We start from the raw sequence: 15,201 nt of genomic DNA on the forward strand, positions 1-15,201 counted from the left end.
TTATTTGGTTCTTTCTTTAAGAAGGAATGGGGTGGTAGGGAAGCTAGTAGGAAGCTGAATTATTCAGGCTGACTGTCATTCAGATCCGTCAAATTACAGCTCAAAACATCACTTTACTTTTGAACAACCAGCCATACCTGCTCCAAAATGAGAGTCACCCATAATTATTATTAAATGTTCCTAATTAAGATAAAATAATCAAATTCATAAAAACCTCCACTTCCATTCTGACTTAAACAAACTTCTGCCTCTACCATCAATATCAGCAGAGCCAGAGCCTTCTAGATTTAGAAAAGCTGGTTTTGCATAAACTACATGCTAGCACTGAATAAAACTGAAGAACTAAGGTTTACTATTTCTGGCCTAGGGTCATGTCAATATCATCAATCAACAAGATACTGAGTTTGCTGAATGTAAAGAACAGAGTCGGCCGGGGGAGGTGGTTCATGCCTGTAATCCCAGCACTTTGGGAAGCCGAGGTGGGTGGATCACCTGAGGTCGGGGGTTCGAGACCAGCCTGACCAACATGGAGAAACCCCGTCTCTACTAAAAATACAAAATTAGCCAGGCGTGGTGACCCATGCCTGTAATTCCAGCTACTCGGGGGGCTGAGGCAAGAGAATCGCTTGAACATGGGAGGCGGAGATTGCAGTGAGCGGAGATCGTGCCACCGAACTCCAGCCCAGCAACAAGAGCAAAACTCTGTCTCACAAAAAAAAAAAAAAGAACAGAGTTGTCCCTCATTATACACAGGGATACAGTCCAAGAGCCCCGGTGGATGCCCGAAACCATGATTAGTACTGAACCCTATACATATGATGTGTATTCCTATACATATACACCTATGAAAAAGTTTAATTTATAAATTAGGCACAGTAAGAGATTAATGATAACAAATAACATAGGACAATTTTAACAATACTGTAATAGAAGTTATGTGAATGTGGTCTCTCTCTCTCTAACTATTTTCTTGTACTGTACTCACTTATTTTCAGACCATCGTTGACTGCTGGTAACTGAAATCACAGAAAGTGAAACCATGGATAAGGGGAAACTACTGTATTTTCTCTCTTTGATTTATCTATTTCCCGTAGAACTAGAACACAGCAATTCATAAAGGCCATACTTCAGTAAGCTTATTGAAAGAATAAATACTAAATTCATGAACTCCATTTATTCCAACAGTTGTAATATCAAACAGGGTCCCAGATGTTGGACCAGGCTAAGAGCAGCTTAGAAGCTTGGAGTGGGAGGCTGTTGGTGTTTCATCTTTTCCACCCACTAGTCTTCAACAAATACCTATTAAACACCTCCCAGGTGCCAGTTGCTGTGTTCAGTGTGTGTGTGTGTGTGTGTGTGCGCGCACGCATATGCATGTGTGTATAAGTCACACATGCAGCTGTGTGTGTCGAGCAGAGGAGGGAGTAAAGGGGGAGGTGCTATCATTTGAATGTTATTGATACTAGACAGAATCTTGAGGGGTAATTAACACAGGTTTTAGGGTTCACCGAGTCTGGAAAATTACTCTGTGTTTGTTTGTTCACCTTCCACAATGCTAACTGTTATGTGTGCTAAGAAAGTAAAGAAGGTAGGCAGAGACGAACATGGAAGAAGCAAGCAAGTTTTTGATACCCCAACTTCCCTTAAGTGATGATGAACCATTAGACAAGAGACCAGACTACAGAGGCCGCAGTCTATTTAATAACCATCAATTCCTTCAGCTATAAAACAAAGCCAGCCTAATGTAGCCCACTAATTCTGCCCCAACACAGTCAAGTTTCACTTCTATAAGTAACTCCAACATCAGAGGCCACTGTGGTCAGAATTGGAATATAACCATGTGCCACTACACTAAATTATGCTTAAATAAAAATGCAATGCATCCATCATATTTGTATAATCAAGGTATTAAATCAGCTATAATTTCCAAGCCTTAAAAGAAAATTCCAAGATTTTATGTATATTCCTAGTGAAAGATAATGTGATGAATGTCACAATAAAAAAATAACTTAGCAGGAGGAAATAATTTTTATCCTTTTTAAATTTTCCTTATGAAATGCATCATTTTAACATAACGCACTTCAACAGTTACCCATAAATGTAAATTTGTTTTGATAAAATGAAGAGCCTTTTAATCCAAATTGCACAGTGATGCTTCTACACTGATCTGTTATAACTTAGTAATCAGAGTTAACAGACTGCCTAATTAACCAAGTCATCATTTGCCAAGATCCAAATATGGGATGAATTGTGGGCCAAGGAGAAAATATGATGGACATGAAAATTATTAATTCAGGGAAGCATTAAAAGCATGTGAAATTAAAGTTTTTTGCTAAATCTCACCATCTTTAATATCTTTAATTTTTAAGGTGTAAGTAACATGCAAAAATAAAAAAATATATTCCATCTAGGGCACATGGAAAAATATTTATATCAAGTAGCTAAATGGACATAACTAAATTTTAAGCTTTTGACAACCAATGAGGTATGAAAATCATAGATACCCTTTGATAACAAGTAATATTGACAGAGGGCTTACCAGGTGATAGAACCATATTTGGTGTTTCACATGCTCCAGATGTTTATTCTCTATATCCCTAACCCTTCAGGAGGTACTATTTTTATCCTCAGGTACCAGATGAGAAAACTGAGGTTCAAAATATTCCTTTGCCCCCGAGAATGTATGAATAAACAAATAATATCCGATCCTTTCAAAATTATTAGGAAAGTGGTTGTTAAAATTCTGTAATTTAACTCACTGAAGTTTTTCCCAAGAAGGTTTCATCCATTCACTTATTACGCATTTATTAAGAAACAGGAGATGGGGGTGACTTGGAAGATGTCAGATGGCTCACCTGTACAAAAATGTTTCATCATCAGGATATTATTCCCACCACTTACATTCTTTATGTGACCTAAAAGACATATGCATTTTGACTGGGCTAAGCTACTTTATAAGCCAATTTTCCTGGGTCATTCAAAAGCAAGTCTGAATGTTAATATAGGGTTTAATCCTACTAAGTCCACCAAAAAGACCGTCTTTCCCTTGGCTACTTGGCAACTCCTATTGATCCTCTGAGGCATCATTCCTGCTATGAGGCCCTCCAATCTCCCTTCTCCAATCCCCTCCCCATTCAAAACGCACAATACACCAGTATTCTTGTAGCTTCTCTATCACCATATTATAACTGACTTTTCTGTCTACCTTGCACATGTAAGTATGTTAAAAGCAAGCATCTTGCCTTAGGACGACAAACTGTGGCAGATGGTAGGTGGATGGTTGGAGAGAAGAATGAATAGAAGGAAGGCAGGAAATGAATGAACTCTAGACTCCTCGAGGACAGAGGCATGGTAGCATTTCTGAGGCACAGCCCACTCTCAAGGTAGTAAATGTCATTGAAGATGTCAAGCATTAGGCAGACAACTTTCTGGGAAAACTCCCATAGATGACATTCAGTTGTGGGTTAGCTGAACCATATGATATTTAAAGGTTCCTTCCACCCTGTAATTCTATGTATTTGCTGTGTATCAAGTATAGTACCCGACGTGGTACACAAACATAGTTCACTTTCCCAGAGTTCTGTCTCCTTCTTCTGAAACCAGCACCCTTTTCACCTACTTCCCATTGTTTTGTGTAGGTCAAAGGCCATCCATGCCTTTAGAGATGGACACATGACCCATCCTAGGCCAAGCAGGACCTCCCACCTCCCCCAACTCACTCCTGCTCCAGCTCCAGTAAGTGTTTTACCGAAAGGCATGTGGCACACACCAGACCAATCACAGAAGCAGGAAGATCCAGATTCCGTGACAGCTGCTAGAACTCTTAAGAAAAGATCTTTTCTGCTGGAGTTGCTACAAAAACAGACTCATGAAAGGTTATCCTGCCACAACCAGGGAATCACCTCCGTGAATGAATCCAACAGGGAGCACAGCACAGCCAGAAGACTGCCACCAAGACTTAATGGCATGATCGGAACCTCCTGCTCCAGATTTCCCTGGAGCTAGTTCCACAATCTGACTTTTCAACATTATGAGCCAATTAATTCCCCTTTATGACTAAGCTGGTCACTCAGAACCAACAAGACCTAAAATATGGTGAGCTCAGTATTTTAAGGCACCGACACTTTAGAAGTGGGCTGTCTGCTCTTTGTGTTAACAAGGCAATATGAACACTTCAAACCTTTTAAGTCAAAATTGCTTATTTGTGGTCTCTTGAAACTGGCATTTATACATTTCTTCAAGCCTAATATTTTACTAATATTTGAAGGTCAAAGTCCTTGGCATACAGCTTATAAACCTATAATTCTACTGACTAAGTAACCAAAGGTCTTCTACTCTGTTAGCCAATGTTACCTTTCAGTACCCCAGATTCACCCTGGTAAATAAAAAGCCTTCCAGGTGAATGTTTCCAAGAACTAAAAGAACATTCTGAACCTGCTTGCTGGGAAAATGCCCAGGTACAGGACCAAAGCTTTGGGAGGGAGACCCTCTCGCTTTTCACACAGGTGATTGAGCAGAACAAATCAATTATTAGGTGGTCAGAGGCTAATATGAAGTAAAATGAGGGCTATAGAGATGAGGTTAATTAGAAAAATGTCCCAGAGAAAAATGACTCAAAGATCTAGAGAAAATGTCTTAAAAGGCACATCCAACTGGAGATAGAAGAATGGCAATTAAGTGGTTGTCCTTGTTCCTAATCAAATTGGGACACACTTTTATTTCCCATAGCTCTTGTGTTAGCAAAAAGAAAGCATTTGAAGAAGTCTAGTAAGATCAAGCAGGGCCTATTAGATAGCACTGAAGTATAACAGTTCCATATGCAGTCCTAGAGTGAAAAGTTTATGTGAAAACAAAATAATGCCTGCAAATCGATACCCCAAGAATATGTGTGCGTGAGGAAGACTGCATGGCATAGTGATTAAGAACCAGGGTACGGCTGGGTGTGGTCACTCATGCCTGTAATCTCAGCACTTTGGGAGGCTGAAGTGGGTGGATCACCTGAGGTCAGGAGTTCGAGACCAGCCTGGCCAACATGGCAAAATCCTGTCTCTACCAAAAATACAAAAATTAGCCAGGCATGGTGGCATGCATCTGTAGTCCCAGCTACTTGGGAGGCTGAGGCAGGAGAATCACTGGAACCAGGGAGGTGGAGGTTGCAGTGAGCCGAGATTGCACCACTGCACTCCAACTTCAGCCTGGGCAACAGAGCGAGACTCCATCTCAAAAAAAAAAAAAAAAAAAAAAAAAAAAACCACAACAGGGTACGAGGGGAAGGAATTTCTAGGTCCAGATCCTACTTTGCTCCATATAAGCAGAGGGCTCTGGGTGAGTCATTTAACTCACTATTCTTCAGCTTCCTCACCTGTAAAATGAATTTTTAGAATGATGATTACTTCACAGAGTTACTGTGAGTTAATAAGTATCAAAGGCTTAGAATCATGTCTGGCATACAGACAGTAAAGGTAGCTATTATAGGGTAGACCTTTCAAAAGCTAGAATGTTTCTCTTAAAAAACTGCTGTTTATTGAGATTTTTCAGGATTAGATTTTTCATGAGTTTAGAAAATTCTACTTCCACCTCTCCCTACTTTTTAAGCATGCAGAATATTGGTGACAGCATGAAATGCAAGTTCTTCTAGGTACATACATACAGATAAACCTAAGAAGGTCTAAGCACCAATTATTCTAGGAGTAGAATCCCAAAGAAACTGCCATGTTTAGGAAGTGAGTCAGGAGTGGGAGACTATTTTGTGTCACCATTAATGACTGGGGACAGATGTGGACAAAGACAGGACACAGGCTCTCCTGGTTGGAATACCCAGGGCAAAACCTTTACTGATCCCCTGGGAAAGCTGGCATTGAGAAATTCAGCCCTAGAGCATCTTAGCCAGAGTCACCTGGCACTGAGAGACTGCTGAACCAAACTGGACTCAGACGATGCAGCAAAATTTCAAAGCATTAAAGTAAAAACCCTCAGAAAGCTCCTAATCTTCCCCGCTGCTCCTCAGGCACCAGGGTATTGAGAAGAGGGCAGCACAAGGGCTGATCTAGGCCCTCAAGCATCCCGCGTAAACTGCCTGATCAAGTCTCATATTACACGGATCTGTTTCCCCTTTCACGAATTATTATTTTAGTTTCTGAAGTGATATTTGGAGACAGGGGTGTTATATATTTTTAGAGATGCAAAAAATCTGGGTGTTAGCCACTCTGAGGGTTATCATGAGTCTAACCAATGTTTTTTTTTCTGATTTATTCACTTACTTTGACTGAAACTTACTGGATTTCATCTTTTCCTTTCCTAAAAGGATATTAGTAACCATGTTTGATGCCTTAAACTATATTTTAATCATGTCCTTTTATTGTTAAGTTGCAAGAGTACAAGTTATGAATTAATAAAAGAAATGGCTATTTTAATTTCCTAGATAACCCTAGTTACTCCATAAGTCGTGTAAATAAGAGTATATGATTTCATAGATTTCATTCTTGTCCACTAGAAAGTCATGTGATACAGAGTGAGACAGGTCCCTCTCTCTGCTTCAGCTTTTACATAAAAAATTCACAATGAACAACAAACGTCAACCACTGACATGGTGGAACAATATAGCAAAAATAATAGATCATCTTCCTCAAGCAGGTGGAAGAAATTGGTGTTAATAATGAAAGACATTTATATCTAACTCCTTTCAGACTATATAGACTTTGGTTTTCTATCAAAAGAGAAGTGATGTGAATTTTCAGGACCGATACATCAAGTATTTTTTTTTAAAAAAAGAGAAGAGAATTGGGCTGGGCGCGGTGGCTCACACCTGTAATCCCAGCACTTTGGGAGGCTGAGATGAGCGGATCACAAGATCAGGAGTTCAAAACCAGCCTAGCCAGCAAGGTGAAACCCCGTCTGTATTAAAAATACAAAAAAAAAAAAAATACTAGGGAGGCTGAGGCAGGAGAATCGCTTGAACCCAGGAGCGGAGGTTATGGTGAGCTGAGATTGCGCCACTGCGCTCCAGCCTGGGTGACAGAGCAAGACTCCATCTCCAGAAAAAAGAAAGAGAGAGAGAAGAGAATTTAAGGAAATTTAAGATGCCCTCTATTGCAAGGCAGGAGATCAAACCAGCTCTGATTAACTTAAAGGCAAAACATATCCCCAGCAAGAAGGCGTACAGACACTGCAGCACCCCAAACTCTCAATTTCCATGGTTCTCTGGATGTGGGTCAGGCTCCAGACACTGAGCCATTGCAGCGCTTGAGGTTTCTAGCATGTGCTACCTGAGACAGGTCATGAGCATCCAACAGTCAATGCGTCAACAACAAATATAAAACAGACTATCTCACTGCTTGCTTATTTTGTACTTTTTGAAGTTAATTCAGCACATGAAACATGAGCAAATATAATCGGGAATCAAGGTTCTTTGCCATCTTTGCCACCTCTAAAATGAACATCACAAGAAAGCAGAAGATGGTTTTATCAGTGGAGGTCCCCAAAGCCTTTGCTGATACCCTTAAATCAACAGCACTGTTATTCTGTTCCAGACGTTGTGCAAAGTGCTTTATACGTAACATCTAATTTAATCCTCGCAATAGCTCAGTGGCTAGGTAATGCTATTACCCCTGCCCCAGGCAAGTAAACTGAGTCTTAGAGAGAGAAAATAATTTGTCCAAAAAAAGAGCCACTGAATGAGAGTGTTGGGGTTTGAGCTTGGATCCCAATGTCCTTAATCAATTTGTACCACCCACAATATCCTTCAGGCTCAAATGGCAAATGATTCTGTCTTCATGGGGAAGATAATGTATAACCCCTTCCGGATGGGACACGCAGAGTATGCAGTACATAGTGGGAACTTTCCAGAGAAAACCCAAGGGCAGTATTTTATTCCTACAATAAAGGTGATGTGTGTAGCTTTGTTCCTTCTCTTTCTCCCTCAACCAGATACAGTCCTCTTAGGTGCCATAAAAATACAGAAATTCACAGGGAAATCCCCAGACTCTGACTGATTCAACAAATACTGACTGCATGCATACCTACCATATGTTAGGCACTGCTAGCCATGGAGAAGCCACACTGAATAAGACCTACTTCTTGCTTATTACCTGATAAACAGGTGAATTCATGAAGGGACAGGGCTGTAACATATGGAACAAACAAGAGGTTTGGATCAAGAAAAATAATAAAGGGGCTGTCCCCTGTCACGTAGGTGGTCAGCAAAGGCATGTTCAAGGGGTTGATTTTTGAACTGAACACTAAGGGATGAGAAGGAGCGAGTCCTGGGAGGCATGGAAGGTATCCCATAATTCAGAGGCAAGGGAGTTTTTATGACATCTGAGAAGACTAATGGGGTTTAAATAAAATATTGGAAACCACGCGGCAAAAGCTCAAAGTTTCCAAGAGTCTTTTGAACACGCCAGATCTTCAAGCCACTATCTCCACACAGTGAACATGATGGAAGCAAAGCCTATGTCAGGCAGACCCCTGATAAGTACTACTATAGGCTGGGGTCTGTTGCCCCAAAACCATCAATTCTGTGATATGGTGTCAATGTTAATGAATTATCACTGCAGGTTTGTTATTATAGGTGGTGTGACTCTTACCCGTCTCACCTAACAGGGCTCAAAAACTCAAGAGACAGCCAGGGTCACGTGGTTGGCACTGTTTTTCAATCTGGGTACAAGTCACCAACTGGGTCATCCATGAGTACTGCTGACATTCTTTGCCACGGACCTGTGGCAGCTTCTGTGTGCAGATGACACAGTCCTTTGAGGGCCATTCCCAAGAGGATCTGTGGGGGACTAGGACCTGCTTTGCCGAGTCAGCACAGAGGCAGGGATGGGGGATGAGGTGGCAGAAGATCGACATCATGTAACATCAGCCTGCACGAGCGAAACCCTACAGTTTCAGATTATCATCAGCAATACCAACTTGAAAGCAGTTAGTGAATTCTGCTTGCGAGGCAGGACCATTGTCTGACTAAGTCAAAAAAAAAAAAAAAAAAGGAATAAAAAAAGAACTGTATGCTTCTCAGGGGAAATCCTCAAAACAGGATCCAGAGACCTAAGCTCTGCCAACAGGGCTACAGCAGCTGTATACATAGCTGCACGTGTCCTTGCAAATGTGCAGCAGGACAAGCTCCCAAGGCTGTACTTGCATTTACAAGGGAATACCAGGTGAGGAGCAACGGACTGCGAAACATGCGTCATCTATCAGTAAAACAACGACCAGTGAACCAGCAACAGGATGGTACAAGCTTGTCAGAGACAGAGATTTCCACTGTATCACCTGGGGTGCCTAGTACAATGCTGGCATTTATGATGTACCAGGATCCGTGCTAAGCTCTTTACAAGCATCACCTCTCTAACTCTTCATAGTGAGCTGGCTTCTATTTTTATCCCCTTTTCCAGATAAGGAGGCCGTGGCACAGAAAGGTTAAGTAACTTGCCTAGGGTTGTTCAGCCAAGAAGTGGAAAAGGTGGAATCTGAGTCTAAGCCAATCTAACTTCAAAGCAGACACTCTTAACCATGCTGCTATCCTGTATCCACAGCAGGCATCCAAGGAGTTTCTGCGAATGCATCCATTACCCTAAGTTTTATGACTACTCGTCACAGGCCAGTATAGGCAGAGAATATATTATTAATACGAAGCATAGGGAAGTCTCATTCTATTCATTTTATGGGATAAAAAGTTTCACAAGAATCATGTACAGGCCAATTTGGGACAGAAAATTTGGACAGGAGTGGCTTACTTGTCCCGTGCACGCCACTCCCACGGTAAGCTTTCAGCAGAGATACAGGGAGCAACAAACCACAGAAAGGTAGGATGGAGAGTTCTGTCCCGTCCTTGAGTCTACATAAGAACAGAGGGACAATGCAAAGCTGTCAGCAATGTCCCCTGCCCATATAGGGGGAACAGAACTGGGTGTGAGTGCGTGCCGCTAAGAACTCATGCTAGTACTCAAGCCTTAATGAAATCTTACATCCACAGGAAGGAAAACCCACTAGACTAGCACATTCGAGAGTTTAAATTTTGCTTTATAGCTCTCTTAATAAAGAAATGTATTTCTCAGATTTGCCATGGCACTTTCAGTAAGAATATTGTGGTCTTAAAATATTTACTGAGCTGTATCTCTGCTGAGAATTAAACAGGCTAAAATTCTAACATGTAAAATTCAAACAAGGCACAGTCAACAGAAGGCATTCATTGAAAATAAATAAAAATTAAACATGTAAGCAAAATTGACAGCATGATTTCGTAAAAGTAACCATAATGGTTGCTCAATAAGCATTCACCTTTTCTTAGTACTAGAACCCAGAATTTACCTGGGACATCAAATTGTTCAAGTCTAAGGATGCATTTCCCAGATACCCTTATAGTTAGGGGTGGCTAATAGGATGTAAGCAGGCATCATTGGATAAGGCTACAGGGAAAGTGCTTTAAAAAGGCCTGCCTCAGCCAGGAAAACTACTTTTTGTCTTAGATGTAGAGGCAATGGCCTGAGAGCCGGCAGCCACCATGTGACCTTGAAGATGAAGGAACGCACTTGAATAAGCAGAGTAGAAAGATAGAAGACACAAACTGCTCTTCCCAGATGTTTTTACGACAGAATACTTAAATAATCTTTTATACTTATATCTCTCTTACTAGAAAACAATTCTTAACTAATATAATGATATGAAAACATATCTAAAGATGACACTACAATTTTCTCTGAGGGAAAAAAAAAACTAGAAAATTCATGAATTGGGATTCTGATTAACCCTCTATTCCCAAAGCTGTTTGTTTAAGTATGACTTGCCTTCTTAATTAGTATTGCTAGCCCAGGGAAGCATATTTGCTGAGCCTGTCTCTCTGTTTTGACATGCAAGACTTGTGAAATTCAAACATACTTGTAGGCATCCAAAGCATTATTATTTATTAAGGCCTATATTAAAGGTGAGATCTTACAGCACTCTCAGATTCTGATGATTAAAGGAAATTTAATCGTTCTTCATTGGCATTTGATCTTTAGCCTACCATAATCTACCCACATATCCCTTCATCCATATTTGATACTAAAAAGAAAGACATTTCAACAGCTAGTCCATCAACTGTAAAATAGAAGGAACGTACAGACAAACCACATTACTCAGAAAATAAGAGAGCTTTCCCCCACACTCATTTCGCTCATGAAAGCCCAATGTGATTAAAAAGGTGAAGAAGTCATACTCCACAAGGTGAACCAGAATGACTGTAGAGCCGATCATCACATTTGTAAGGAGTTTCGAAATTTTCAAAGTGCTTTCACATGCATTATATCTTGTTTCATCCTTACAACACCATCTTTCAAGGTAGTAGGGCAGGTATATATTTTTTATTCCTGTTTCTCGCAGATAAATGGTTTGCTCAAGGTCAGACGGAGTGGTAGCCAGCGAAGTGTCAGGTTTACAGGTCAAATGTCCATTTTTGATGCATCCAATCAAGGGAGAGCCTACTATAGTCTTCAGGCCAAATATGGCTTACTGTCTGTTTTTGTAAATAAAGTCTCACTGGAGCACAGTGACACCCCTTTGCTTGTATATTATCTATGGCTGCTTTTGTGCTCTAAAGGCAGAGTTGACTAGTTGCAAAAAAGACTGTATGGCTCATGAGGATGACAATATTTCCTATCTGGTCCCTTACAAATTTTACCAACCCCTGCATTAGGTCACCTTCCCACAAATATGATCCCCGTTATGAACCCTATTCTTGAAAACCATAAAGCTATCATGGCGGGTAGCAGCATTCAAATGCCTGCTAGCTTCAGAATCAGGGCCTGATAATTAGAAAGGCCATTATCTTCTGCAGGATTACTATATCGACCACTGGGTCCCCCACAAAGGTAGATGGCAATTTTTAGGTGGTATACAGCATCAGTGGTGTCTGTCACTTACCCTGAAATTTTAACGTGTCTCACAGCCATAAAAAGCCTGGGGTCACTGGGAGGGGGCATGCATAATGCCACAGGACTGCAACACACAGAGGGAAGCTGAAAGCAAAAAGAAAAGAAGAGGTTAAGTGAAGGGGCAAATGGTGATGCTTCAAAAGCAACACAGACACATGAGCCTTTGGTATCCCTCATTTACACACCACATTTACCTTCAGTATATAATCATGTATCTAAGCATTTATTTTATCCTTTGCCTTCAGAATCAGCATTTGACCTAGCTCACAACCTGAATTACAGGAGGAGGATGCAAAATGTTATGTAGGTGAGTAAAACTGTCACTCTTGAAGGCACTGACATCCACTTAGGAAGTTAAGTTCCTTTATCTTCCGTACCATAATTTCTATTTCTTTTCTTTTTTCTGAGACAGGGTCTCGCTCTGCCACCCAGGCTGGAGTGCAGGGCACATTCAGGGCTCACTGCAGCCTCAACTTCCCAGACTCAAGCGCTCCCAAGTACCTTGAACTATAGGTGTGTGCCACCATGCCCAAATAATTTTGGAATTGTAGTAGACAAGCTAAATTTTAGTAGGCCGGCTGGTCTCAAACTCCTGAGCTCAAGTGATACTCCTGCCTCAGTCTACAAAGTGCTGCAATTACAGGTGTGTGCCACTCCCAGAAATAATTTTCTTTCTTTCTTTCTTTTTTTTCCAGACAGAGTCTTGTTCTATCTCCAAGGCTAGAGGAGTGCAGTGGCATGATCTCGGCTCACTGCAACCTCCGCCTCCCAGTTTCAAGCCATTATCCTGCCGCAGCCTCCCGAGTAGCTGGGATTACAGGTGTCCGCCACCGTGTCTGGCTAATTTTTGTATTTTTAGTAGAGACAAGGTTTCACCATGTTGGCCAGGCTGGTCTCAAACTCCTGACCTCAAATGATCCACCCGCCTTGGCCTCTCAAAGTGCTGGGATTACAGGCATGAGCCACCATGCTCGGCTTACAATTTCTTATTTCTCAAGATAAATTCTCATAATTACAGTGCTAATACATCCTGAGAAATAAGAAAAAGAAGATCCATAGGTCCAAATGATAATTTTGCCATGAGTTTTGATCTTTTAGCCTGTCTCAATGCACTCAGTAGAAGAGACAGAAGGAAGTAAGTACATACATGGACACAGGCGCCCTACTAGCGAAACATACAAGCTCTCTCCTGCCAGCCAAACAGAAAATCTTACTTGCCACAGTTAGCAACTCTTTTTTTTTCAGTTGCATTTCAAATGCAGAAGGAGACTGTGACACACCTTCTCATGGAAACAGTCACTCTGTTCATGTGCTGAGACTGCAAAGCTTTCATCGCTTGGTTAGGTTATTAGTAGAATATTTACCAAATCCAATTCCAAGTAAGTTGAAGTTGCTGACAGATAAGTCAACTCATCCTCAAGCACTTTCAGAAAGTTTTTGCGAATAGCTGTCAGTAGCAAGGTTTCACATGCCAGGCCTTTTCTGCATAGATCCTTGAGATAATAATGCCATCTATATTGTCCTCAAGATTAAATAAAGGACTCTCACTAATACAGAAAAAAAAAATGGAACTATAGAATGGGTAGAAAGCCTGAGCTTTCAAGGCACGTACATGTATGTCTGTGTGCAGTGTTCTCTTTCAATAGTAAATTCAGGCAATACTTTGTGAATTTACATGTTTTTAACCTACTCAGATGGAGAAGTTGAAACTAAAAAGGAGATGCACGAAGTTTTATGATTTGAATAGTCACCTGTCTCCGGAAACTATGTGGGTTGTCTGCCTACCAGAACTCAGAAGAGAGTTAAGAGATGGTGTTCCCAGTGGGTGTCTCTTCTAGATATGAGATAAACTCAGGCCAGATTTGTCCACACTATGTTTTCTAGGTATCTGGTGTCTAGTGTGCATGAACTCTTTGCACATGACTTTTGAATCTTCATTCTTATATGAGTTTAATGTGCTGTGTGGGCATTTTCCCTCTTGAGCAAGGGAGCTTAAGAGTATGATAAGAATGCATCAAAAATGTTTTTAAGATAATTTCAGTTGGTAAAGGCTGTAATCGTTCAAACTTAATTGGTGAACTCATTAATGAGCAACTGCCACTAAAAGAAAGACGACCATTGTCATCGACTTATCAGAGCAATGAGATAATGAAGTTAATTATATTGTTTTCAATGGATTTACACTGGCTGCCTTTTAGATTCTACATTTCCAAACATTTGTTCTGACACCCCATGTGTTTGGTCTCTTAACAAAAAACTATGAGCTGTGGACTCCTCAAAGAACAGTCGGCAGATCACAGCCTCACATCAGGGCAATGCAACTGGAAAACTTTTCTCCCCTTTATTATCTACTTGTAAAATGTTATAAGCCTGTAAACTAGTTAATTTATGAGCCGTGTTAATAATTTGCTCACACTCGATTGCAGGTTTGGCAAACACAGTTTCCAAGGGATGTGGGAGGATAATTTGTAGGTCCGGCTTCTCTCCTAAGGGGACACTAACTAATTTGACACAGTAACATGACATTGATGGCGGGGCACACTAATGACCATTCTCCAAGACGGGGCTGTCAGCCTGTCGTTCCAGTGAGACGCCGGTCTGCTTTCACCGCTGCTCAGGACTGGATGCTCAACTAATTATTCAGACAGCGACATTAATGAGAGCCCTCATGTTTATTTTCAACAGACTAACCAGCGCTTAGCTTCCATTTGTCTGATATGGTCACTGATTAAAATGTGTTTCATGAATAGTAAATTTGAACTCTAATATAACAAAGAAGCACCGGAGAAAAAATAAGGAACAGCTGACTGGAAAACCAACCTCGTCCAAGCAATTTGTTTTCTGCCCCATATATCGTCAAGGACAAAGTGACAGGTAGTGGGAAATGTCATGGAGTACCAAGAAAAGTGAGCAGAGTATTTTTAATTACACATGTCTGTGGACAAGTCTGACTTTTGACTAAGGCCCCTGGATCACAATATGGCCAAGAGCAGCTTCCATCTCAAACAAACTTCACTAACTGTATGATACTGAATGAAAATTTGTGTTTCTATTATTCATTCATTTATTTATTTTTGAGATGGAGTCTCGCTCTGTCACCAGGCTGGAGTGCAATGGTGTGATCTCGGCTCACTGCAACCTCCACCTCCTGGGTTCAAGCAATTCTTCTGCCTTAGCCTCCTGAGCACCTGGGAACAGGTGCCCACTGTAATGTCCAGCTAATTTTTTGTATTTTTAGTAGAGGCGGGGTTTTGCCGTGTTAGCCAGGATGGTCTGGATCTCCTGACCTTGT

General features: G+C 41.0%; 1 protein-coding gene and 1 long non-coding RNA gene across 16 annotated transcripts in view; one reads left to right on the plus strand and one right to left on the minus strand.

Annotated features, from left to right (window-relative positions):
- LOC109026313 (uncharacterized) overlaps positions 1-4,116 on the plus strand; it is a 61,700-nt gene extending 57,584 nt beyond the window's left edge. Inside the window, exon 5 of the long non-coding RNA XR_002005315.4 lies at positions 3,639-4,116. This is a non-coding gene — a long non-coding RNA (uncharacterized lncRNA). The remainder of the gene's footprint in view (positions 1-3,638) is intronic.
- Positions 1-15,201, minus strand: part of FOXP1 (forkhead box P1) — a 630,459-nt gene that overhangs the window by 393,980 nt on the left and 221,278 nt on the right. For all 15 annotated transcript variants that reach the window (XM_004035886.5, XM_019023994.4, XM_063703907.1 and 12 more), the window contains one exon: positions 11,899-11,993. The gene's annotated coding sequence lies outside the window, so the exon portion shown is untranslated. The remainder of the gene's footprint in view (positions 1-11,898; positions 11,994-15,201) is intronic.

This window comes from Gorilla gorilla, chromosome 2 (assembly GCF_029281585.2).
Source record: "Gorilla gorilla gorilla isolate KB3781 chromosome 2, NHGRI_mGorGor1-v2.1_pri, whole genome shotgun sequence".
Taxonomy (NCBI): Eukaryota; Metazoa; Chordata; class Mammalia; order Primates; family Hominidae; genus Gorilla; species Gorilla gorilla.